A 26,701-nucleotide genomic window follows, 5' to 3' on the forward strand; every position below is an offset into this window, starting at 1 on the left:
CTGAAGAACCATGATATGAAAGTCAAACCTGGAGACGGGGAGCAGCACTTGCTCTTGGCTTCTGTCCTGAACATCAGGAGCTGAATCAGGCCCAGAGCCCAGGGACATTGAGAGCAAGTTAGGAGACATGGCTGGGGTGGGACCAGACCTATCCCAGAGCTTAATCCCAAGTAGCAAATACCATGTCATTTAATGATTTTTTTAATATACATCCCCAAAACTCTTCTGCACTTGCACAAAGTCCCAGGGAATCCACTGGGTCTCACTCTGCTAGGATGGGATACAGTCAACAGCTACCAATCTTCACTAAATACCTCAGGAATTGCCCTCGTACAGATAAATTATTGGTTTTATGGGCATATTTTGTGAATTAGACAAGGGGGAAAACATTGCAGTTGGATTTTGATGTAGAAGTTTTTTGCAGAGCCCATGGGGCACATGCACAGCGCTTCCATAATCATTATTGTTATTTATTATTTGCCAGCACCAGGAACGTGCCCAGGCCAGCGCAGTCCAGGTGAAATGTGGCTGCTGGGGCAGCACCAGCTCCCAGAGCCCACAGACCCCCCCAGCCTTCCCCTCGCCAGGACATCAGTTCCATGTCCCCTGCCACAGCAGCACCCGTCCCTCCTCTCTCTCCACTGACCCCCAGCACTGCAGTCAGGCACAGCCTCCCCTTTCATGGCTGGAAAAACAGATGTCTTGCTTAAGGACATCAGATTTTTGATGCATTTCCTACAAACTTTAATTTCCCAAACCATCCTCGCTCAGGATGCAGGGGGACTGCTCAAGCACACTATAAATTAGTATGCCAGCAGAGCTGCTCCTGGAAGGGGGATAAGCTCAGCCAGACAAGAAGGAGCCTCCCGAAATCTCAGTGCTGGAAGGGAAAACTCGCTGCTCTCCCGCTGTTTGTGCTGGAGCTCTGTGTCTTGGTTTATTGCAGCAGCAGCACACAACAGCCTCGGCACATCAAAGATTTTCTGCCAAAGGGTCTGAGCTCCACGGAGGGTCCCCATGCAATCGAAAGAAAAGGAATTAAAGGGTTGTCTGGCCTGAGAAAAGGGATATTGAATCTAATCCGAGCTGGTGTAATTTGGAAATCCAACTGCAGTTGTCCATCAGCAAAGGCAGCCACTGGCGAGGGGAGCCAGGAGGCTGTGGAAGACCAGAGTCCCCAGAATCAGGGCAGTGAGGGCTTAGTCCCACAGGACCACCAGGAGTCCCTGGGAGCCCCAGGATGGTGCAAAGCTTCTGTGCCCTGTCACAAGCCACAATCCTTTTCCAGGAGTTTTTACACAGCCAAGGGAACCATGTGCAGGACACGTTGCTGTGAGTCAGAAAGGAGACGCAGAAGGGAAGTGGCTTCAGCATGAGCCCTCCCCACCTTTGCTGTCTGCCCCAGCAGATGTAGGGAGGGAAATGCCAGCTTCTCTCACAGCCAGCCCAGCTCATCCTGTATGGAACTGACACCCCATCCTCCAGAGAAGAGCACGGCTTTCCCCATACCTCCTGCTTTGGAGGTTTTCCAGGAGAGACCAGACACCAATTACAATTGATTTAGCAGTTTCTGCAAGGATTTAACTTGGGCTCAGATGCCTCCTCATAGTTCATTTGACTTGGGTCATTGCACTGCTATTTTACCTAAAGCAAGACAGAGTTTTTTAAGGTCCTGGATGGACCCAGTGACCCAACTGAGGTCAGAGTCCTCTGTCATATGACCCTCAGCTAAAGGCTCCTGCAAACTGCTTCCCACCCCATTTTCCCCACAGGCAGGAGCCTCAAAGGGCTTGTCAGGATTTCAGATGCCAGATATCCTTTACTTTACACCAGGTCTGGCAGTAAGGAAGTAGCCCAAGACTGATTGCAAAGTCCAGTGAAGAGCTGCTCCCTGAGCTGCGGTGCTGCCCATATCTAGAGCAGGTCATGAGGCTCCTCACTGAGGACAGTGTCAGCTCAGCTGCCCACCATCGACTGCCCACCAGTGTGCAGGGAATCACAAGGTGGGGGCCAGTGGTAAGGAGACGTGAAGGTGCATCAGGGCTACAGGACATTCCCTGTCCCCAACACTGCAGCTGGGCCCTGGAACCTCCATGGGTGAGGAAAAGAGGGCAGAGAAACAGAGATGGATTCGGGCTCGGATGTATCTCCTGCAGGACGGGGGGACCCTGATGGAGCCCCAGGGCTGACCTTGCCCTGGTGGAGATGTGGGGAGCAGGCTGCAGATGACACCTCCCTGCAGCACAGTGCTGAGCATCCCCCAGCTGGAGAGCTGGAGCAGAGCTGCTCACAGCCATTGCCTCCCCACATGTGCTTTATTTCCTGAATTAAAGAGCAGAATTATAATGAGACTTGACGTTACATTCCATAAATAGTCAAGCTAATCAGTGACCAAACCTGTAATTGATTCTTTTGCTGGTTCAATACTTAATACTACATGTTAAGCAATAGGATTTTACAATTTGCTATCACTTCACTTACAGAGAATTAAGCAATAAAAATCCATTCTGAGCACAAGCAGCAGGAAGGGAGCGACAGCTGCTAATACGTGAACAAGCCAATAAAGTGGCTCAACACTTGTATCGATATCTTGTTTTTCAGACTATCTACCCCTGTTTGATAGGGAATCCTGTTTAACATATGCAAGGCAGTGTGAAACCCCACGGGAGGGAATGCCAAGGCAGGGAATGCCATGGACAAGGTGCAGGTGGCAGCGGATCACTGGCAGTTCCAGGGGGCTGGAGAGCCTGCAGAGCAGGTCACACGGAGGGGACCCCCTGCCCCCTGGCCACAGGGCACTCAGGGGGCTCAGCCCAGCAGAGGAGCCCACCCCACTGAGACACAACCACGCCCCAGGGGCAGGAATGTTGGATCAGAGGGAGCCACCAGCTCCCTGCACTGGGAGCAGAGCTCCTGTCAGCCACAGGTCCTGGCCACTCTGCACAGGAGGAAGCACCAGAGGGGACAGTGTGGTTGAAAAATGCTGCTTTTTAGAAAAGGTTGTTTGTTTTCAAACTTCCTGCACTATTTGCTTGATTTTATTCAAGACAAAATTCAGACAGAAGAAATGGCTCCCACAGCCATTTCCACAGACAGGTACCAGAACTCAGCTTCAAACCACTGTGTTTTACAATGCACAATCACCCACATTCCTCTTTGCCCACTTTGCCCACTTTTCCTCCTTGGGGCTCTTCTCCTGTTTCAGCACAAGTCGAGTCCTTTTCTGGGAGCTGCATGTGCTTCTGCTGAGTGTTTCACCTGCAGCAGCGACAGCAGAGCCAGCAGCAGCAGATCTCACATATCCCCACCAAGGCAAAAAAAACCACCTTTCTTGCCATGACTTGCTGAGCTCAGTGGTGTGGGGGGCACAGGGGGTGCAGCACACTCCCCAACTCGTATCACCTTTGCCAGGTCCTGTGCCAGGTCCTGTGCCAGGACCTGTGCAGCGTGGTGGGAGAGGTGCCCTGGAAACACAATTATTATTGCAAGGGGAAGGGCTGTGCTCTGGGTCTCTGAGGGGGTTCAGTTTCCTGCTCTGATGATTCAGGGAATCTGCAGAGGCACATTTTATGAATTCCACTGAAGCTGTGGAACTGCTGCATTAGGCAAACACCTCAATGATTGTCAAGTCAGCCCCGTGCTGTCAGAGCTGCTCTACATTGCCCAGGCCAGAGACAGCACATGCTCATCACCAGCCTGCACATCCTCTGCAGCTTCCAGCACTAGCCCTGCACATCTCCCCCAGAGCCCACAGGAGCACATCCTGTGGGCCCAGAGCCCTTTTCCTGGGATCTCTTCCAGGGCACCTGTCAAACACGCAGGGAGGTGCTGCAGAGGAACCTCCTGAGCTGAAGTGAGCACCCAGTGCCCAGCCTGGCCACCAGCCCCTGCCTGCACAAGCCAAGCCAGCACAAGCACCACACAGCTGCTCTTCAGGGAAGCAAGAGCCAAGCCAGCAGAGTCAGATTAGGACCAAATCTGCCCCAGACATGGCTGCACAGCCCTGCAGAATCTCCCCCCAGCATACCTGAGCCAGGCACACCATGCTGTATGGTTGAAATGCTGAAACATGGCAAGAAAACAGATCTACTGCCCCAGAAAAAAGCTTCTGAATTAAAACTTTCAACAGTAGCAAATCTCGGTTTTAACAGTGCAGATTGACACTGCCAAGAGACGTGGCAAACAAAATCAAATTTCAGTGGGCTGGAGGAGAACACAGGGAAATCCAACCCCATCAGGAGGCACAGTGCTGAGCTGGGGGACCTGTGGCTGCAGGGAGCCCCGAGGTGGGTGAGCAGGCACAGGGTGATGGCACAACAGAGTCCCAGGGAGCCGCTGTCACTGCTGTCAGACTGCAGGCAGCACTGCTGGCTCCTGGAATTATATCTTCAAAATATACCTGGCTAAAGAATTCATGTCTGACAGCTTCAAGTTTGAGACAATTTGTACAGCACTAGAATGTGTCTGAACACTTGTCACTGCAGATTCGTACAGGGAGCTGTGGCCACACACGGGGCATGCCATGCATCTGTTACAGGTGCATCCATCACCTCCTGCAGGCACCACATGGAAATCACTGAGCACCCAAGCCATGTACTGCTGCCACCTCTGCAGTGAGGACACCTGGTCCCAGCACCCCACGCACATTCCTGCACCTCCACAGCCCCACTCCACTGCTCACAAGGCAGAAAACCCACAGCTTTGGGTGCAAGGCTTCTGCTGTCTCCTGGGGAAGCAGAGGAAGCAACTGGGAATGCAGGTGACTGTGCAGGCAGGAGGAAGGCAATGGCTGCCTGTGCAGAGCCAGGAGATCTCAACAGCACACAAAATCATGATCTCAGATCCATTCTGGCAGACACTTGGGGACTTGGTGCTGCTTCAGGTCCATCCTTTTCTGCCCAGGCTGGGAGCAAGAGCAGAACCCCTGGGTGCTGGTACCAGGAGAGGAAGGCACCCCACATCAGCCAGCCAGGACCCCGAGAGCTGCAAGCCCCCCAGGCATTTCTCCAGATAGAAGGACCTGGAGCAGCAGCAGGTCTGGCCCCACTATTACCAAAGCTCAGGACATACACCTGGTGTTTGGGGCTGAGCCTCTGCCCAAATGCATTCTGCATCCTTCTGTCATTTCCCCTACAACACTCAACACCTCATCACATGTGTCTGCTGCAGCCCAGAGCCCTCAACCGTGGAATAATATGGTCTGGTGGAGCTCCTTTTGAGACCCCAGCACTTGTACCTCCATCCACAGGGGATGCTGCAGACATCACACTCACCGTGCACTCGGCCCCAGGTGGCTCCAGTAAAGGCTGATCCCAAAGCCTTCACTCCCAGTTCACACCAGTATCCCTCCAGCTCCACACATCTCTTCCTCCCACTGTGCCTGCAGAAACAGGCACCACAGGCTGAACACTTGCAAGGATCCAAACACATTTTCATTTGCCCACCTTATTCTAGAGGATTTAGGAGATATTCATCTCAAAACTAACAAAAATCCTTAAGTGGGTGTGCTGCAGAGCAGGAGGCATAGAGGGGGCACAGTCCTGTGCAGGTACCAGGCTCAGGAGGGCTGGCACAAAGCTCCCAGGGCACCTTTGCCTGGGCAGCAAACTGCATCTCACTGCTGTGCTCACTGGCTGCCAGTAAATTGACAGCCCTTCACTGCCTGGGGAGGAGAAGAGAGCCCAGACAGACCCCCCCAAATACCCCACCCAGGCAGGGGAGCCTCGAAAGCAATGCCCCAGGCCCCTGGGGAGGGGACAAGTCCCTCTCTTTTCCCACCACTCTAAGGTTTCTCCAGCGCTTGAGAGGCATCTGATCTTTCAGGAGCCTGATAGAGAGAGAATGCTGGTGTCATTACCAAGTTAATTAGAAAAACTCAAATGGAGCTTTAAACATTTTTATAATACATTTGGGTCTTTTTGGCAGGATTATTGCAATCTTTTGGGTTTCTATTTCCCATTAAAGCACTCTCAGTAGTGCACATATAAAAGCCATATGATCTTGGCTCCTTGCTGATTTTTTTCCTTTTTATTTTTCCTTTTTTTGGGGTAAGATTTATTAAATATTGTAATCAGTTAAATTTTGGCAGCTTAAACGTTTTCTTTAATAGCCTTGTTAAATGTGGATTAGATTTAAAATCCCTGCGTCTGAACTCTGGAGCAGCAGTATTTATATACAACGCTGAAAAAATTAAAAGCTTTACAAAGTGGTAATTACTCCTCTGCTGCAAGAGGAGAGAGACTGACTTTCTAAGTTATTTTCAGGCAAGTTTTCCAGCCTCACCCTTCCCAAACAATACTACACAAGCATAATTTATTCCTCCTGAAGGATCACCCCCCCAGGTGTCGATGAGCAGAACTTCAGGACGCGCCATGGGGCACCAGCCACTGAACAGGGCACACCTGGGCACCACAAATGCCAATTCACAAAGAGAGGAGGGTGGCTGGACTCACCACCTCTCACACCCCTGGGAAGGTTTGGAAAAGCTGGCCTGGCTCCTGAGGGTGGTTTTTTCAAGGCAGCACATCCTGCTGGGACAGGAGCAGGGCAGGGCAGAGTGAGAGCCATGGACTGCAAGGTCCAACTCAGCAGCTGAGCCCGAGCCAGCAAAGCCTTTCTGTGAGGAGGCAGGATTGCCAAATGCCCCTTGGGATGGAATGGAAGGCAGCTGGAGGGTCCCAAGAGATCCCTGAGGGTGCCCAGAGGAAAGTTGCTGAGCTTGTAGGCAGCACCCTGAACTCCAGGAAAGTAAAACCTCCCTGGGAGGGAGGGAGGGTTTGAGGGTTCCCGAGCAGTGCTGAACCACAGAGCTTCCCTTCCCCTGCACACCAATGTGAGAGCACAGAGGAATCCCCCCCAGCCCTGCCTGGGCAGCTCCAAAGCTCCTCAACACCTGTTGCTGGAAGGATGAGCTTTGCTGAATATTTCTGAGGAACAGAAGGCACCTTTGGGAGCTTTACCTGTGTTTTAATGAAGCTTTTTGCCATTGAATGTAAGTCAATTTTCTTGGAGTGATTACCCTATCTCTGGAGGGTATTGTAAGAAGAGATGAGAACCAGAGAGGGCCAAGAATAATATCAAGCACTGTAACAATTCTCAATAAGGAGAGACAGAAAAACAAGGTAGAAACAGAATGAATAAATAATGGTGTAGAAGAGACAGTCTGGGAGCTCCTCTTATCCCACTCTCATAACAAGAGGAATATGATATTGAATTAAAAGATGGAATAAAAGGGAACCACCTTACTCATGTGAGCTGTAAGGAGTGTGCAGGGCCCATCACAAGCCCAGGAGCTCCCTGGGGAGCAGGTTCTCAGCTCTGCCTCACAAGCACAATACCTTCAGCCCTGGATGCAGAGAAAGAGCTTGGGATCCACGTGTGGCTTTGGTCCAGGTGGCAAACTGGATCCCTCCTGCAAGAGGCATCTTCCTGAGCTGGGGAAAAATTCGGAGTCAGGGTTTTTAGGCTGAGGTCCCTGCAGCTGGATGCAGGGAAGGATGCTCTGCCAATGCCCTCACATGCCGATGCTGCACTCCCACCCTGGGATGCTGGTTTCTATCCTCTGGACCTGCAGGTGTCCTGCAGGGACTGTCACAAAGCCACAGGTGAAACATGGGAGCAAACAGAAGTAAGAAGTGCTAATGCAGGAAGAGGCCATGAGCAGACTGTTCCTGCCTCAGCCAGACCTCTGAAGCTGGCTCCCGGGGAAAGGACTTGAGGGAACAGAAACTCTCCTTAGTTCTGCACCAGAGAATGAAGACTTTCTCCTTTTAAAATTCATAAACCAACCCAGACTGTAAGTTACAAACTAAGGAGCTCCTATTTACATATATCACTGCAACAGCCACAGTGCTCGTTATGAATTATTTAGCATGATGCTCTCTCACACCAGCCCTGCTCACTCCATGGCCTCCTCTCAATTAGGCCTTTATGGCAGAGGGGTCAGTAATAACAGGTCACTTAACTGTAAATAAAAGTGACACCGGGAGATATGCCAGAGTATTTATTTGTACTGCTGTAATACTGTAAAAATGTGTTTATGAAGATCAGCCCCTCACATGTTTACTTGTCATGCAAACAACGTGTTTAGCAAAACGCACATTTCACACACGTTACCCCCAGCAGATGAGGTCACAGCATGTGGGGTGCTGAGCCCTCTGCCAGCTGCCCTCAGCCACGGGCACTGCTGTGCCCCTGCCACTGCCTTGCTGGTGGTGGTTTGGATGGTGCTGGGGAAAGGAGGTGCTCGCCCTGCCCGGTGTGAGGGGACGGCTCCCAAGACATCGGATCCGGGCTCAGGGCAGTGCAGTCCCAGCAAGCACCCAGGACAGGAGCCAGGCAGGCCTGGGAGAGCCGCCAGGAGAAGCTCCTCAAATGAAATGTTTTGTGGCAAAGAAGCAAATTTGCCGACACTGAACCTTCTCAAGCCTGAGTTTGGTGTTGTCAATTTATTCGGCTTTTCAAAAGGACAGTGCTTTAAGCAGAAGTTTTGGTGGTTTTCCACCTGACACCTTTAATGTTCTTAAAAAGTAAAAATTCAGTAAGGACATTAAGTTCTTCATTTTGGACCAATTAAGAACTTCCACACACAGAAAGGTTGCCCTTTGTTCTGTGTTTTATGGAGCTCTCTGCTTTGTAGAAGTTTTTGAAAAGTCATTTAATGTCAAGCCAGTGTTTCTGGGCTTTTTGAGCCTCAAGCAAACAGAAAAATCAGCTTTTTGCTCCACTCTCTGGGCAGCTCTCTCTCAGCTGGCAGCTCCTCCCCTCTCTGCCTGGCAGCCTCCATCCATCCCGTCTCTCAGTCTCCACTGGCTCCACTGCACCACGGCTCCCTCCTGCTGGCAGCAGAGGGCCATGGCCCGGGGACCTTGTGGCCTTCAGCCGGGCAGGGATCCCACCCACCTTGGTCTGCAAAAATCCACAAATTCATTTTCCATGAGTGGGACCAATGGGCATCAAAAATAAACTGCTGCCTAAAGGAGCTACTGGTCAGCAGACAATGTCCCTGGTACTGTCCTCAGTGCAAGGGGATGGAGAGGAGTATGGGAGAAGGGTCCCTGATGCCCAGCACATCCCTGTACGGATGTAACCCTGGTCCCTTGTCCCCAGAGGATGTGACCAGCCAAGCCTCGCTTTTCTTTGTGCCTTTGCAAAAGGCTCTGAATCCCAAATCCCAGGGGGAACAACAGTAGTATCTCCCTCCAGAATGCCAGTGGGTGCCCAGGCCCCAGAGCCAGGACAACTGCTGCATCCCCCCTGACTCAGTGGGACAGGGCAGTGGAGCTGGGGGCTGCTCTGCCACTGCAGGACAGGCCTGGGGTCCCACAGAGCCAGCAGCAGCCCCTTCCCAGGGCTCAGGGCAGCTTTTCCCAGGAACTGTTATTAGCCTAGTATGGGAGGTGATAATAACAAGCCATTAATGGGAATCTGTTTGAGTGCCACTGTGTGGCAAGATCGTAAATTAATGGTCGTTTCATTTATTGTCATTTTGTCCATAACAAGATGCTGATTCTCCCCTTGGGATAATGAAATTGATCTGTAAGAACCATAAATCCTCACCGTGCTGTGGCTGGAGCTCGGGGCTGGATTAACAGGCTAATGGCAGAGAGGTAAAAGCCCATGAATTGCGTGGTGGCTGTGCCGGGGGGGCCCACACTGACAGTGCACTGGCTCCTGTGCTGGAGCACTCCACAGGCTGACAGTGAGATATCTCATGTATCACACCAGGAAGATCCAACTATCCCTGGGTGGCTTGCATTTTCTGCTCATGGAAAATTGTTTTTTAAAGGCAAAATAAAACAGTCCAGGACTCTCCCTGACCTTCACCCCTGCAGAGGTGTCCCAGAAGATGCTGCCCAGCCTGTCTGTGCACCAGCAGCTCAGGGTCAGCCAGGAAGAGGATTGATGGCTTCTGCTGCCTTCACCTGGAGCATAAAACAAAAACACATTGGAAATTTATAGCATCTATTGAGCTGAAAGGCTTCCTTTGCTTCATGTTCCCTGATATTCCCAGGACTCCCAGCCGAGCACCTTTCCTCAGTGAACAAGTCTGGCTTCACAGCAATGACCACCTGGAAATTAAAATTAGAAAGTGAAAGTTTCTCATAATTAAGTCTTTAAATGGAACAAGGAGTTAGAGCTCTTAGGGTGATGAGCACCCTCCCCATCCCACTGCAGAGGCACCAGCCAGAGCTGCAGAGACACGTTCCTCACTCCTCGTCTGTCCTGCCACGAGCTGGCTGTGCTGGCAGTTCTGGCTGTGCTGGCAGTTCTGGCTGTGCTGGCAGTTCTGGCTGTGGGGGCAGTTCTGGCTGTGGGGGCAGTTCTGGCTGTGCTGGCAGTTCTGGCTGTGCTGGCAGTTCGGGCAGCAAGGGGGCTGCTGGCAGTCACTGACCAGTCACTGTCCCGGTCACACCAGTGGGACACCCCTTCTCTCACCCCTCAAGTGCTTTAAATGCCTGCCTGGTGCCTGATGGAGCCCTCACACTTCCCCCTTTCTCTCTCCTCATCTCGCTCTCGCTTTCACAAAATGAGAAAACCTTGCCCGGCTCAGGGCAGGATGTGGCACCAGGGCTGGCTGCAGAGGGGTCCTGTGGCAGAGGAAGACACTGGGGAAGAGACCCCCTGGGACCCCCTGCTGCCCCCAAGAGCCCTCTCCAGACTGGCACCTTCTGAGGCAGGGTGTTGAGAAGGCCTTACAGATTTCTGAGTTTTTTCCTTGCATAATTCAGCAGAGATATAATTTTAAATATTGCTATTTTTCTCACTCAGATATGAGAAATATTAACTGGCCAAACTTTGCTGTGGCTGTCACCATCCTTTTAGCAGTGTGATTGCCAGCAGGGATTTATTGTCCTCCCTGCACCTGGGTTATTTGAGTTTTGCTTTGCTGCAGGGCCAGGGCAACAATAAATTTCCTTCTCCTCTGGAACATGCTCTAACCTCTCATTTTCTAATAAAGTGTTAAACCTTGGAGCAGCCCACACTGGCTCTGGTGCTGGAGAGGAGTTCCAGCTGAGTCAATGAGCTGCCTGCTGCGGGCTGGAGGGCACCTTAGGGGCCAGGACATCTCTTCCCATGGTGGCTCTCATGAATTCTGGCTTTCTTTTCCAAGAGAGCCCCTACCCCAGGCAGAGGCCTCCAAGGCTGATCCCTGGCAGCCCCACAACCAGCGGGAGGAGACCCTGAAGGCATTCAGGGAGGAGGTGCAGGAGAAGCCCCCAGATCCGCTCAGTAAGGCCTGACCAGGACAGTGACAAAAGGGAACAGCTTGGAGAGATCCCCCACCCCACAGTCAGTGTGTCCCCAGTGCAGCCTCCTGCCCACTCCAGCCCACACTGGAGCAGCACACGACAGACTGGACTCTGACTGGTGGTGGAGGGACAGTGAGAGCCACCAGTAGAACTGAGCCCATCCCCAGCATGGGGTTTGGGCTGCTCAAAAGGGTCCCAGCTGGCAGCCTGCCACCCCCCATCATCCCAGCCCTTCCTGCTCCTGTAGGGCTTCAGCAGAGGCTGCCAGAGCAGGAGGGATGATGGGTGAGTGGGTGGATCTGGTGCTGGTCCCATCATAGAACTGCAGCTGCAGCACCGGGTTCCACCAGCCCAGCTGGTTGGTGAGTTACAGCAAGAGGCCGTGTTGTGGTGATAAGGTTTTTTTCAATATATTCTGTTTGCATTGGCATTGGTTTCACTCTTTCTCAACTGACTGATAAAGCCCTAGACAGGGGATTAGTCCTCTTGGAAGCTAAAGAAAGAGGTAATTTGAGTTGTTTATAGCCTGCAGAGGTAGAATCAAAATGTACAATACTGAGAGAGTCAAACTTTTACAGCGTATGGCAGAGCCATAACTCAGAGCAAGTATCACACATTACAGTCCTGTGAAATGCATTCCTGTGACAAAAGGCTGGAAAGGCAGAAAGAATGAGAGGAATTAATCTGTTCTTGGGACAAATATTGTAATGAAGACAAGAAATGCCAAGAAAATTAACCCCTGCCTGGTTCAGTGTTGGCATCAAAGCGTTTAACCCAGAAGTCTTAACTCTGCACTTTGGGCAGCATCAGAAACAGCCCTTGCCCTAACGATTCTTGCAGTATGGGCACAGGGGAGCCCCAGTCTGACCTTGGCTTTTCTGCACTAAAAGAGTAGCAGCTTTCCCTCAACTGGGTTTTGCTGGATTTTCATAGCTATTAAATCTAATTGCTGAGATAGAGTTATAAAATTATAATTTTAACCATGCAATTTAGATGGAGTAACTGGTCGCCTATTTCTGTGATTATCCCTGATTATTAAATGAACAGCTGCCTCCAAATATGTTTGCAACAAACTAATTTAATGAGTGCATGTGCCTGAATATTCATAGCCCTGATTCGCGGCACAGACTTTTTCACTGTGGCTTTAAAAGTTAATTTATCCCGGCAATTTAAATAAATCCACTTCCATCAGCCTTGATTCAAGTTCCACACTTTAACACTGAGTTTGGCAGCAAGGAAGGTGTACCAGCATCTCCTCGGCAGCCACTCGCACAGAGCACTGTCAGAGCACAGACACCGGCACAAGTGTCAATTCCAGGCTTCTCCCATGCCTTATCTGTGGGTTTGACAACCCTTCTCTGTGCAGCACTAACACACTGTGACACTCCACAGTCTGTTTGTTTTAGCTTTTCTGCTAAACTTTGCTACCACACCAAGCAGTGTGGAAAATATCCTGCCTCCCCCAAGCACTGGAATATGGGCATGGCCAGCCGGTGCACAGCCAGCCAGTGGTTCTCCTGGCTGCCAGGCTGGTGTCGGCACAGGAATGTCTCCTGACAGCCCAGCAGTCATCCTGGCATCAGGAATTTCATTTTCATCCTTGTGAAGGAGGTGTCTGGTGTTGCCACCAGCCAGGGTGATGGGCAGAGGGGCCAGGAGCATCCCAGGCAGCCGGTGCTGGTGTTCCCAAAGGCAGCCACGGAGCAGCCACAGAGGCGAAGTACCACCAGACCCAGGGGTCAGGAGAAGGCAGTGGGACAGTCAAGTGCCCTTTGCTTGGCATCTGGCCACTCCAGCCATCACTTGTGGACCCAGACAGGTGGAGACAGCACAGACTGGAGCAGAGCTGTGCCAGGGTCTGGCTCCACATGGGATAAATGCTGCTGTCCCCAGCGTGGCCTACAAGATCATAACTTGGACTTAAATCTCTGCGCACCCTCCAGAGCAAGCCACACTGCTACAGACTCCTGCAGCATTTTAATAATAGTCACAGCACAATACAGGCTGCTTAAAAACCCAAAAGTACTGCCCTGTAACATGAGCGGGTGCCCAAGAACAGTTGTTTCACCTGATGCTGCTCCCACCATGAAGCTCCGGAGTTCCCCCTGGGGTCTCCCCACCACAGCAGCAGAGTGCAGCCTCTGGACCCTGACAGAAACCTCCTGCGCTTGGGAATGTGCTGGGATTTACATACTTACTGGAGAGAAACAGCAGCTGCTCAGAGAAGGCAGGCTCAGCTCCCAGAAGCATTTCCAGGATGCCTATTAGGCAAATGCTGGCAGGCCACGCCCAGGTTCTCCAGGCAATCCATCCATCCTGCCCCTGTAGAACATCGGCAGCCACTCCACTGGAACAGGCACCAGCCTGGAACGCCAAGCCTAGTTGGGCCAGTGACTTGTGCAACCTCTGAGTGCAACAGCTTCCTCACATCCCCATAGACATGTCCCTTGGCAAGCAATCACCATTAAAAAACCAGTCTTTTAAAAGCTTTTATTAAAAATCTAAGAAAAAAAAGAAAGAAAAATCTGTTAAAGCATTTGAAATGTAAAGCAAGGCTTTCATTTCAACAGCTTCCCTGCTGCCTTTTGTCTCTTCCTGTACAGAGGTTTCACAGAAAATCCACAGTTTGACAGACGTTCAGATGATATTAAAGAAGGCAACATCTGATTGTGGGGGAAAAAAACCAGTTCAGTTGAGCTGGGCCGGAGCTGTTGGACTGTGACCAGCTGCTCTGCAGAACCAAACACTGATGGAAAGGAAGGCTCAGAGGGGCTTGGCAGCCCTTGCTAGAGAGAGGAGCCCATCCCACACCCACAGCTTTCCCAGCTCCCCAAGCCCAGCATATCCTTCCAGGGGACATCCCTCCATCAGTGTGTCCTGGGCCCCCAGGTGTGGTGGGTCTGGGTCTGGCTGGGGGTCCCCCATCTCTGCAGTTCTCATGGCTGAGTCAGCACCATCTCCCCAGTTTCTGAGGGAGCCTGTCCCCACGCTGGGTGCTGAGACTGCATCCCTGAGAGGCCATTTGCAGTGGGAGGGTACAGGGAAGGGCACCTGCTCCAAGAAATTTCCCCATCACTGGGCTCTGCTTGTCCTGGGCATCACCTAAGGAAATTTCCAAGGATTCACATGAAAACTCATCCCAGTGTAATGAGTCCCTTTGGAAGAAACCAGAGCTTCTCCTCAGCCCCTGCATGGCTTCTCTCAGCCCTGGGTCCCTGCTCTGTGGGATTGTTCCCGTGGGCAAAGCAGGAGTGGGCCCTTTCCTGGGACCAGGGGCTCTGGGTCCCTGCCCTGGGAGCAGGGCTCAGCAGGGATGCCACTCTCTTGGCACTTGGGAGGCAGGAACAGGCACCGAGGAACACTTGTGCTGTTCTAACAAGGAGCGATAGATTAAAAAGCTAGTTAAAAATTCATCCAGGAGAGGCAGAGTTTCCCAAGCATATCAGAGTTAATATTTATAAAGGGGATTGTTGCTCAGGCTCAATTATCCTAAAAGCTCGGTACAATTGATGCATTGGAGAAACCACGAACACAGGCATGTCAAGGGAAAACCATTCCCTGTGACTGCTAACAAAATGCAATCAGATCTGCAGCATGTGGAGCCAATTGATTTTCAACAAGTCATACAATGTAAACAAATGATTGATTCTCAGCGCTTTCATTTCTGAGCAAGCAGCCAGACACCTCTCCAGCTCCCGGCACAGGTGAGGCTGGAGGTAAACACGGCTGCAGCAGGGTGGCCACAGCCCTTTCATCAGCCAGCCAACAGCAGGAGCTTTGATTTTTGTTCCCTCAGCCCCTAAAGCAGCCACTAAATAATGAACAGTTCCTCATGTAAGCAGCCCCCGATCACGTGAAATCCTTCTGCTGCCAGTGGTCGTGTCAGACCACATTCTGCCTTCACTGGGAGTAGGGAGTTTCCTATTTCTTTTGCATTTTGCCTCCTCTGATGTTTCCAGCTTTGCTCTGATTTACTCGAGACAGATGAGACAGGAATATCTCCAAGAGCTTTATCGCTGCTTTCTCAGTAGCTGCAGCAGCGCTGGTGTGTCTGCGCCGGCCGTTCAGCAGCTGCTGAAATCGCTGCCCGCTCCCTGGGAAACCAATAAGCCGCATACACCGCACCGGCGGCTGCGGGACCGTGCCCCTGGGCACGGCAAATTAAACCAGCCCGGCGGGCTGCCCGCAACAGCACCTGTCCTGGGCAGGGTGGGACCCGGGAGCTGGGGCTGCAGCTGTCAGTGCAGCACCCACCCCACCGGTGGAGCCGCACGGGGTGACGACCCCCGGCACATCTCCCTTTCCCCCCATCAGCGCCCCGCTCACGCCCTCCAGCTGTTCTGGAGGCAGCGGTGCGGGGCGGTGCGGGCTCCCTCCCTGCCCTGAGCCTCCTGGGTGCTCTTGGGATTACCAATCTGAGGAGACGAGTCACGTTTCCATGAACTGTGAAAATCATTGCAGCAACAGCTTTAAAACTGCGTTTCCAGAGCTCCACCACCCGCCTGTTTCCGCCCCGCGAGCAGTGATGAGCTGTCGGACGCTTATGCAGCACAGGGTCCTGAGGGTCCCCGGGCAGGGGGAACCACTGCCCCACGTCCCAGAGCCCCAGGGGACAAGGACCTGGATCTCTGTTCTCCCAAAGCTGCCAACCACCTTATGCCAGCAGTGGAAAGCTGCCCTGGGGGCGGTGGGTCAGCACGGGGCCGCCCCCTCGATGTCCGGCTTGGGCTGCGGCTGCTCTCCGGCCACGGAACCGAGTCCTTCCCAAGAACAGCCTCCTCTTTGCAGAGCCCCCGGGCGCTGGGCATTCCCTGATGCCCCGCTGGGGTTCCCGGAGGCGGCAGAGCCCCGGGGCTCCCCGGTGCCCGCCCGGCGGTCCGTGCGGTGGGACAGGCGCTGTGCCCAGGGTTGGTGGTGCCCGGGGGCTGCCAGGCACGGTGCCCGCTCCCTGCGCCAGGGCTCGGCACCATTCCCCGCAAGTGGGCACAAATTCTTCCTAAAACACAGAGGAGGCTTGCATGGGCGCTGAGAGATTCCTGCAAAGACGCCACCAGGGCTGGGAGTGTTTCCCTTTAAAATTAAAACGGTCTTTTTAAAGCAGATTAAAACTCATTGTGAAAGTAACCATGAACATCTGTGATCTCCCCAAAAAGGCCTTCCTGGCTCTTTTAGAATTTGCTCTGTTCTCATTATAGTATCAGCATAATTCTGCCTCTTTATTTAAATCGTGAAAGATATTTATATTTCAAATAATTTTTACAGAGTTCAAATGTGCATCACAAGCTGTTTTTTCTACTTATGTATTAATTGTATGTGTGTGTCCAGTGCTAAGCCCGATTGCCATGTAATTTGTACGACGTAATTAACCATGTAGAAACCATATTACATTGTGTTTGGAAGAGTTACATCCAGTTAATCGAATTGACTAATAACATGTTTTCATTTAGTAGCACGTACTGTATTTCCAGTGATTGAATTAATGTCATGTTAACGGCTGCTTTTTGCAACAACATTTGGCATAAATGGCATTAAAAATTGATGTTTGTACAAATGTATTTTGAATACAGCTCAGCATGTGGCCTGGGAAAACACTCCTGTTGTTTATTAAATCAGCTCCGCTGTGAGTACTTGAGAGGCACAGCACTGCTCCCCTGCCCATGTGCTGGGACCCCTGGGACCCCTGGGACCACTGTCCCCCGTCCTGCTCTGGATCTGAGCCTCCCCAACTGTGGTACAGACTCCTCTCGCTCCCTTGGGTGGCAGTGCCTGCAGTTAGAGTTGGGCTTGTGGGACACATTTTAGAAGGGATCTCTGTTCATCAGGCTGTGGTGGGAAGGCTCTGGGCATCTGCTGGTAGAGGCAGAGGCAGCACCAGCCATGCCCCTTGGAGAGCCTTCCCCCCGTGCATGGCCAGCCTGCTGGCCTCTCCCACAAAAGCCACGAGGATAGGATGGACACATGCTCCACAGCCACCTTCTTCCCTCCTGTCCATGCTTGCAGATTGTCCCCAGAGAGGTGGATCAATGTGCCTGTAGCCAGGAGACTCCTGCTTGCTTTGACCCGCAGTGGGAAACAACCAGTGTTGCCTAAAATCTTAAGGTAGCACCAGAACTGTGGGCCCCTCTCCACAGCTCTCCCTCTCTGGAGGAGCCAGGAGAATAGGCAAGGCCCATGGAGCACAGCCAGGCTGGTGGTGTCCAAGTTTGCAGCCACAAGCACAATGAAGGAGCCTGAGCCTGCTTCTCCTTGAGGGATTAAAAATACTGATTTTTTTATTCTATATCCAGCAGCGCACCCTGTTTCTGCTGGGAAGGAGGGGTTTGGTTTAAGATACTTGTGAAAGCAAAGGAAAGAAAGGACAGGAAAATTGTTGGTTTTGGTGGCACTTGTCTGGGAGCCAGGAAAGCAGAAAAATAAGGCACAGATACATTTGTGCTGATGGCAGCCTGATGTCTTGTCTCCTCATACACATTTTCCATGCTGTTGCAAAAACGCTTTCTTTCTCCTCACCTATGTAAGCACCACTCCTGCAAAAGACACCACGAGTGGTCTGTGAGCCAGGGGTGCTTCACAGCTCTGCAGGAGAGAAAGTTTCCCTTCCTTGGTTTGCCATTTTCTTTGCAAGTTATACAGGCTCCATTCTCCATCTCTCACACAGTCACTGCTGACTAGTTCCACAGGTGAACATACCTGTGCACAGCCTGGAGCACGGAGAGGGACACACCGGAGCCCCGTTCCTGCTGCTGACGTGGCCAGTTGTGACCCCACGGCATCCACAGTCTGTGTGGGAGCAGCAAGGAGCCCTCCTGCTGCTGATGTGGCCAGCTGTGACCCCACAGCATCCACAGTCTGCGTGGGAGCAGCAAGGACCCGCTGCAGTTGCTTGTGCCCTCCAGCACTGCCCGTCTGCATGTGCCACCCCCGGCGTGGTCTGTGCACCGTGAGGGAAGGAGCGTCCCGCAGATCCTGTTGGAATGGGAGACGTGGTGAGGAAGGCAAGCTGAGCTGGACAGCACAGTGCAGCAGGGAACAGCCTTTGCCTCAGTGCCTGAGGCAGGTGTGGTCTGACCCCACCAGCTGGGAATGCTGCTCCCAGGAGCCCTCAGCACACGGCAACCCGAGCTGATCCCTGTGGGTTTCAAAGGCAAATCATGGACTCAAGCTCCACCAGAGAATCAGCACAAAGAGAACTGACAGTCCCGACTCATGGGAATGTACCTCGTTGGTCCCCAGTGTGTCATTGCATCCCATCTGAGATATCTGTGAAACAAAAGCACACCTGGAAAGCAGCTTAAATCACAGAACCACAGAGCAATTAAGTCATGTTCATACAGAGCTATCAGTGCTGATTCTCACACTCTTTACATAGGAGCAGCACATAATAATAATTTCCAATTAAATTACGTTTCTCCAAGGTGCATTAACAACTTCTATCCGTCCGATTAATTGGACCCATCTCTGCTGCATGGAGCAGTTACACCACTCCAGAGGGAAAGCAGACAGTTAACAACACCCCCTGCTGTGGTGCTAATGCAGGAATACTGCTGTAAAACCCACGGGCACATCACTGCAAACTGTCCACCCAAACACAGCTCCTGGCTCTGTGCCCCATGCTGTCCCGTGCTCTGCTCACTCCTGCGGTGTGACACGGGAATACACCAGTGCCTGGGCTCCAACTGGCACTCAGGTCTCACTGCTGTCTTCTCCCAGGACACGGCGCCCGGCGGTTCTGCCAAAGGCAGCAGCTTTGGTGAGGAAATTGCAGAGGGCCCAATTTGTGCAGGAAGAGCTGACCTGCTGCCATGACCCAGGGATGAGGGTTTATTTACTTGAGCGGGATGAGTGATTCCATGCAAATTCTTTGGGCACTCAATTCTTCAGACTCCTCTTGGTGAGAAATGACAGTCCATATGGGGGAGGGAGAGGTCTTTTCCAGGAGGCCTGACGAGCCTCTGACCTGTGCTGGAGGGGAGGTGCTGGGATGGCAGAGGCACGTGTGTGTGTGCACCCATATGCCCGTGCCCAGGCTGCAGGGAGGGGAGGGTTCTCACTCATTCTGTCCACAGGCACAGCTGACACACGCTCAGGAGCACACAGTTATCAAAATGTTATAAATTGCTGCCTTTTAAATAGTGTGGTAATTTGCTAGTCCATTACAGGAGGAGTTGTAGTACACAAGGAGCACGCTATGAAAAATTAAGCCTTCTGCATCACTGCTGACCTCTGCAGCTGAGGTGCTCTCAGAACTGCTCCACTATGTCAGCCTGCCCTGAGCAATTAGCCACCCCTCAGCACTCATCTGCCTGTCACTGTGCCTCGGAGGACAACACTCGCCTGGCATCATTCACTGTGGAGGTTCCACTCACGATTCCATCAGCCCAATGGTCACCAGGAGATGGTCCCAGCAGTGGACCCCAGTGGCTCTGCAGCCACCCCTCCTGCTGGAATCAGTGCACTTGTGTAGCCATCACTGTGAGCTGTGCCACCTCACTTTAAAGCAGCAGTTTCACTCTTTGAATTCCTCAGACTTGGAAATAATCCGCTCTTGTGAGCAGCAGTGTTTTCAGTGGAAGGGCTGCTGCCCAGCACGGTCCATGCAGAAGGCAGCCTGCTCCACCATGGCAGCACTGATGCTTCCCAGCAGGATGTGTTCCTCTGGAGCAGAGAGAGCCATGCTCCCCCTCCAGGTTCTTGCTGACAAATGCACAGGTCTCGTCTTCTCACGGCAGTCCTCAGCCCTGTCCCAGTCTCATTACCTCCAAGCTTCAAAAAATCCTACTTTTCCAGTGTTGAAGCAAACTACAGTTTTTCTACATAGTATATAGCTTTTATTCAAGGAAAACATAGTCTGATACAGATCATCTTTAGTCTCTTAAAGGATTCTTGGAACTCCTGCAGGTCTTGAACACAGGGATATAAATCTTCCCTTTGTTGCCCACTAACAGAGGTACACATCAGAGATCCCATTTCCAAGGTCTAAACTCCCTAAGAGGGAGCTTCTTAAGGCCAGGAAAGACGCATGGAGCCTTTGCAGTGCCACCTCCAGCATCACACAAGAGGGGCTCTCCAAGGGCCAGGGAGCAGCCCCTGCCCACAAACCACCTGCATGGTCCCAGCCAGTCCTGGCACACCTCAGAGCCCACCTGGGCTATGTCCCATTCCCAAGCCTTCAGCCAGGAATCTCCCATCCCTGAGGCTTCACAGCAAGGTGTGCACCAGCCCAGGACTGCACTGCAGTCAGGGAGGGCAGAACCCCTGGACATTCAGCTCACACCAGGAGAATTATGTTCATTACACCAGTTTTGTGCAGGGCAAAGGGATATTTCTCCAAAACCACGTTTAATTTCTGCATATAAATCCCTCCAAACTGAACTTCCCATTTATTTTTTGTGCTTAGATATTTCCTCATGAGTTGCAGGTGAAATCCACGTCCTGGCACACACATAAAAGCAAATGCAGAAGGAATGTGTCCTGGCAATATATGCATCAACCCTGAAGATATATATTTTCTTGCTAGGGAGGAAACACACAAACACGAGCTATTATTTTCTCTCAAAATATATATGTTTCAGGACAAAAATAAACATGTGAACACAGGATGTGTTACTTGCAGGCTTTCTGCCCAGAGCCAAGGCGACAACCAGCAGCTCAGAGGAAACTTGCACACAAGTTACGCTCAGCCTGCTCATTAAAAACACATCAGGGAACCTCCAGCACCCTGGGAATCCCTGCAGCACTCTCTGATCCTATCACACACACAAAACACACAGGCTGCTGCCGTTCTGCTCTAGGAAAACCCGGCAAAACAGGGAATGCAGGAAGGGGCGGCAGCAATGCAGGGTCAGGGGCTGGCACAGCCTGGCAGGGACCCCGCAGCTCCCCACCCACTGCACCCAGTGCACACCCACTCTCCCCCGAGGGACGAGCTAATGCTCCCACCATGGGTGCTTGTCCTGGTCCCTGCCGGTGTGGGACAGCCGGGAGCTGGGGCAGGACCTCACCAGTTTGCATCCTCCACATCACATTCCTCACAGGAACACCGTCAGGGAGCTTTGTGGGATCGTGAATATGAATTGCTTTGACCTCACTTAGTCTGATATGGTGGAGTATTAAATCTCTATTTTTCAAGCATTAAGGCTGCGTAATAGAAGGATGCTGCGAGCAATTTGCAGTAAGATGAAGGGATATTACTGTCCTGGGAGACAGACAATCCAACCACATCCACAAATTGATAACAGAGATAGTGGCTTAGGTTCATGCTAGCTATTAATTAAGGGCATGTTTTATGTGGAAGACAATACCAGCTTACACAGGCAGGTACTTGCTGGCCTCCCCTCCCCTGCGGTGAGTAGCACTGCCAGAGCTGGAGCACAGCCAGGTGAGTTCGTACCTTGCTGAACTGCAGTTCACACACTTACATTTGAATCTCTGACAGGCAAAATTAATTTCTCAAGCCTTTAGCACTGCAGCTTCAAAGCGGCTGTTCTGGCTGAGGAGCGGCCGGCAGCTGTAGGAGCTGTGCCACCGGGATCAGCGGGCGAGCCCTCCTTCCAGGGACAGTCAAAGGCTTGGCCAGCACTAAGCACCACCATGCTGACAGCTCTCACATCTCGGGCTGCTAATGAGCACTAACCATGGCCCGAGCTCTTCCTCTGCCCTCAGAACTCACTGCCTCGTTAGCTGGCTGATCCTCAGCTCTCAGCAAAGAAATCCAACATCAGGTTTCATTCTTTCTTGCCTTTCCTTCTCTCATCTTGGCTGTGGCAGCGTCCCACCTAGCTGAAGGATGTTATCCCTCTCCCACTCTCTGCCCCCAGCAGGCTCCTTGCATTTCCCAGCCCCTGCGGCGGGACTCTCTCAGCATCTCACATCCACTGATTGACTTGGGTTGATGTTACACAGCCATTAATTTTGTCCTAATTACCAACAGAATATTACCCTTTTACAATCTTTTGCTCCTCACCCTAAAATTTAGCAGGAAGCCTGCAACATACCCTGACAGCTGCCCCCCACGCCGGCACGAAAGACCCACCACTGCTTCTGTTTCAGGAAAACCCCTGCGCAGCCCCAGCCAGGTTCCCCCTGCAGGGACACTTGCCCTCAGGAGCCCACAGCCACCTGTGGGCAAGGTGAAACATCGTGGAGGGCAAGAGCCAAGAGACCCCAACCGGTACCCCCAGAACCTGCCTGGCTGTGGAGCCAAGGCCCAGAGCACCAGCAGTGCCACGGTGTCTGAGTGCCCTTCTGGAGAGGGCCTTCCCTGCTGGGAGTTGTAAAGCCAAACAGTGCAGGTCAGCTGTGGAAGTACCCTATGGAATACCGGAGGAAGCAGCAAAAAAGTCCAGTGTGATGAATAAATTGAAGCATGCCTTCTTATGGACAAGCACCTACGGAGAAGAACCCAGACAGATAAATCAGTGGGCTACGCTGAGGAGATAGAAGAGGTTTGTTTTTTTCCAGATGGGACTAGAGAACAGCTGGAGAATTGATGAGGTGATAAGGACAGGAGATGGCTCCAGGCAGGCTCCCCCTGACACATCAGAGACCTGTGCTGGGCCACGGACAGGTCACACACACACCCCTTTCTGGAAAACTGTACTCAGAGATGGGGGGAACTCCTGGTGGGAAGCATGAGCGCTTACAAACCACAACAGCTCCCTCCAGGCTCTCCTGATAAAGTGTCCCCTGGCCACTGGTTCCCAGAAACACTGGCTGGACCTAGGGCACGTCCATGAGCTGGACAGGAGGGGACCTGCTCAGACATCCCCTGGCTGAGCGGAGCAAGGAAAGGCAAGGAGGGACCTTGGTGGGGGCTGCTGGATAGGGACACGCTGGTCAATGGTGAGAAATGGAAAAAGATACAAAACAAAGGGAAAGAAAGGATAAACTGGAAGTCAGGCCACTGAGAATGAAAGGAGAAGCTCTCTGAGTGAGAGAGCTCACAACTGCAGACACATCTGGCCACAGGCTCACCCCGTCTGCAGGGTCTCCATTAAAAGCCCCATGCACTTATGAAGCCACAACATGTCCTGGGCTGAACTGACCCTCAGCCCAGCAAGTCTGGAAGTATCTGTGCCTTTGCACAGTCAGCACCCATTCCCAAATCCCCAAACCATATCCATACTGTGCCCAGCACACTGTGGATTACAGGATCCCAGGCTGCCTGCTGCAGCCCAGCTGTACGTCTGATCTTGGGTGAGAAATTTCTCTTTATACCAAACTGTCTATTCAAGTCATAAAAATAGGCTTTTTTTCCTTCTGTAAGTGCAACACTTTTCATATTTTTACTTCCAGCTGTCTAGATAGTATTTCACTTTTTTCATTTCTAGTGCTCGGTCTCAGTTATTTAATGTGAATTTCTAGGGCATGGTGCCCTTAGCAGACATCAGAGCAATATAACACAAGAAATCAGATATACACTGTTTCAGAGAAGGCAGGAACAAAAAGACAAACTAGGCTCTTAATACATATGGTGCTTTTGATTCATGGAATATAGAAAATTGTATTTGATTATATCTGTAATGGATCCTCGTAACTTTAGATTAGGGTTATGCTGATGGCCCAACTAATGGACAGTTTATTGCAGGAATAGATTTCATCCTATCATATTTTTTCCTGGTATCAATTACATTGAATGCTTAAATGCCTCATTTCTGTGGACGTTTATTGCTCAGTTTTCCTTTCTAAGAAAAGCCTACACACACACACAATGCCCTGGTGTTCCTCTGCTAAGGGGCAAGGAACCACAGGCTGTGCTCCTGGAGCCTGGAAGCTCCTGTCAGGAGATCCACCCTGGAGGCTCACAGCTACCACTGCAGCCGTGAGGAGACACAGCCAAGGCTCCCTTAGCAGACATGTGCATGCTATTGGAAAAAAAATTAAAAATCAAAAGACTTATTAAATTAACCTGTCTCAAAAGCCAAAAGACTATGTGGAATTGCTGCTGCAAGATCAAGAGCAGAGCTCATGATAAGACAGGTTGGAAGCAATGACAGTGTGGTGGAGAGCATCTCATTTTCAGTCAACTGAAATTGAAATAGTACATAATAGCAATAACAATAATAACAACAATAATAGCAACAATAATAATTTTTAAAAAATAATTATTGCATATTATTTTAATAATTATTAAATAATAGTATTAGTAAAACCCTGAAGAATGGAATCATTAAATTATTACTCTCTGAAGCAGTGTAGGAAATTGAAGGAAATGTTTGTTTGCCAGTAAAGAATTTAGGAGGCTGTGGAGGAACCAGAGGTGCTACCTATTGATCCCAGGGCCAGAGGAGAAAGAGGCTAGTGGGTTTTTTAATTTTTTTTTTTTTTTTACTTTGCCTGGCTTTAACCACAGCTGAAATATTGTCCAACAGAACCAAGCCAAACCAAACCGCCCAAAAACCAAACCCAAAACCAAACATAAAAGCCCCAAAACACAAAAATCACCTAAACAAAGAACAAAAAAAACAAACGACCAAACACAAACCAAAACTTGCAAAGAAAAACACCACTTTTGTCCCACTTTAAATACAGCTGCTTGACACCAGTGATTTTAGAATGATCTCTGCTATTTAGTTTATAGAAATGTGCTTTGCCTCTCTCCAGAATTGATACCTGCCAGCCAGAGGAGGGCCGTGGGGTTGGTCTCCCTGAAGAGCAATGATCCCTGATCAGGAACATCTGTCAGGGCTGCTGGCTGATGGTGCCAGCAGGGAGCATGGGCTGCTCATCCCAAAGGGTGCCTGGCAATGGGAATTTTTATTTTTTTAACCTTCAGCTGAACTCTTCCATTTGCCCAGCGTGCCCAGCTGGGATGGTGCTGGGGCTCTTCCATCCCGGTGCATTTTGCTGTCACAGCTCCTGTTTCTGGGGGAAGGAAGAGCCAGGCAGCAGGGACACACTGGTCCCACTCAAGAAGGGCAAGGCAGCACACTGGCACAGCAAGAGGCACTTTCTGTAGCCAGGTGGGATCGTCTCATCCTGCTCTTGTATTGTCCTGCAGCCTTTTCCATGGTGCTTGGTGGAGGCCCCAGCCTGCATTCCAGGCCCCACACACAGAGCCAGCCCCAGCACTGAGGCTGCCCAAGGATGCAGGGAAGGGAGGGGATGTTGTGTGGGGACAGCCCCTCGCAGGGCTGGGAGCTTGGGAACACCACTTCAGCTCACTGACTCACATACGTGTGGCTGTTATTGCTACTCCAAGAAGAGAGCTGAATCCACTTATTTTTTTCATTAAAATGCAAATTAATTTAATAAAAAGTGGAATTGTAAATTAATGAAGCACTTTAAAATTCTACATAATACAAGGCTAATACTTATTCTGTAGTATTTCCTCCAGTTAATATCACCACTAACTCCCCTGAGTGGGATCAGCTCCACTGATCTCACTGACTGAACGGGGGTCAGAGCTTGCAGAACAGGTACGGTGCCTTCAAACCACGGCCCAGCTACTGGGGCAGTTCCCAACCTCCCTCCTCCGCAGGAATCTCACCCCGGGTACCTGCCTGCACCCTCACACCCAGGTACTTGGCAGGGACATTTCCTTTCCTCTATAAATAACAATGGATCCCTGGAATTTGCTGCAGCCCAACAGTTCACATGCATAAGGCAGGGCCTGCTGCCCCAACCAGCCCCAGGGATGAGCTGCCCTCCCACCGTGTTCAGCTGCAACAACACCAAGGCTGCCTCAGGCAGTGAGCAGGAGGCTTTGGGCATGTCTGAGCCACAGACTGCGGATCCACAATTTTTTTTGTTTCTCTTTTCTTACCCCAATACAAAGTGCCACATTCAGGTACTGACTCCAAAGCCAAACTGCTCTGTGTGCCAGCTGTGGGGCTGCCCCTCATGCAGGGCTGCAGCCAGCCCCACTGCACTGCTGTCGAGACCCTCCCCACTCGTCCAACCCCAGCAATTGCTGCCCCTTTGCTGCAGGAGGGAGCAGAGAGACTGGAGAAGGTGCCTGGGCAAAGCTGGCAGGGGGCAGGTAATGCTCAGGATCACCCGCCTTCAGGGCAAACCTGGCTCAAGAAAACAAAACATTACCTTCAACACACAGGTGCAAGGCTTGTTGTCTGCACCTTCCCTTTCTAACTTCTACTTACAAGGAAACACTGTAGGAAATCCATGCTTAGAAAATTCTTCCTTAAAATATAAGTACAACCAGAGAAGCACCCTGGGAAAATACTGGGCAAAGTGGGTGGTGAGGTATTGCCAACAGGATCGATCCCTTCTGACTTACAGGGACACATCTGAGCTCATCATCTGCTTCTTTATAGCAAAAGGAGAGAAAAGGCAATTCTGAGAATAATTCAATTCTTCCCAAAGTAAGCATCTCAAGTAGGTCAGTAAACCTCACCAAAAAACTGCCCTTCCCTCTGTGCTGGCTGTAAAGAGTCCAGGCAGACAGGTCCTGGAGACATGGCACCAGTACACCCAGAGCTGGGTGACACGAG

At 51.3% G+C, this 26,701-nt stretch overlaps 1 long non-coding RNA gene across 3 annotated transcripts in view; it reads right to left on the reverse strand.

Annotated features, from left to right (window-relative positions):
* LOC113967979 overlaps positions 1-26,701 on the reverse strand; it is a 133,617-nt gene that overhangs the window by 5,566 nt on the left and 101,350 nt on the right. For 2 of the 3 annotated variants that reach the window (XR_003534323.1, XR_003534325.1), the window contains one exon: positions 18,066-18,218. The exons of the other annotated variant lie outside the window; for it this stretch is intronic. This is a non-coding gene — a long non-coding RNA (uncharacterized LOC113967979). Of the gene's footprint in view, positions 1-18,065; positions 18,219-26,701 lie in introns of those variants that run through there. 3 annotated transcript variants of the gene reach the window in all.

Source organism: Neopelma chrysocephalum, unplaced genomic scaffold (genome assembly GCF_003984885.1).
Source record: "Neopelma chrysocephalum unplaced genomic scaffold, ASM398488v2 Primary Assembly neopelma1_65b, whole genome shotgun sequence".
NCBI lineage: Eukaryota > Metazoa > Chordata > Aves > Passeriformes > Pipridae > Neopelma > Neopelma chrysocephalum.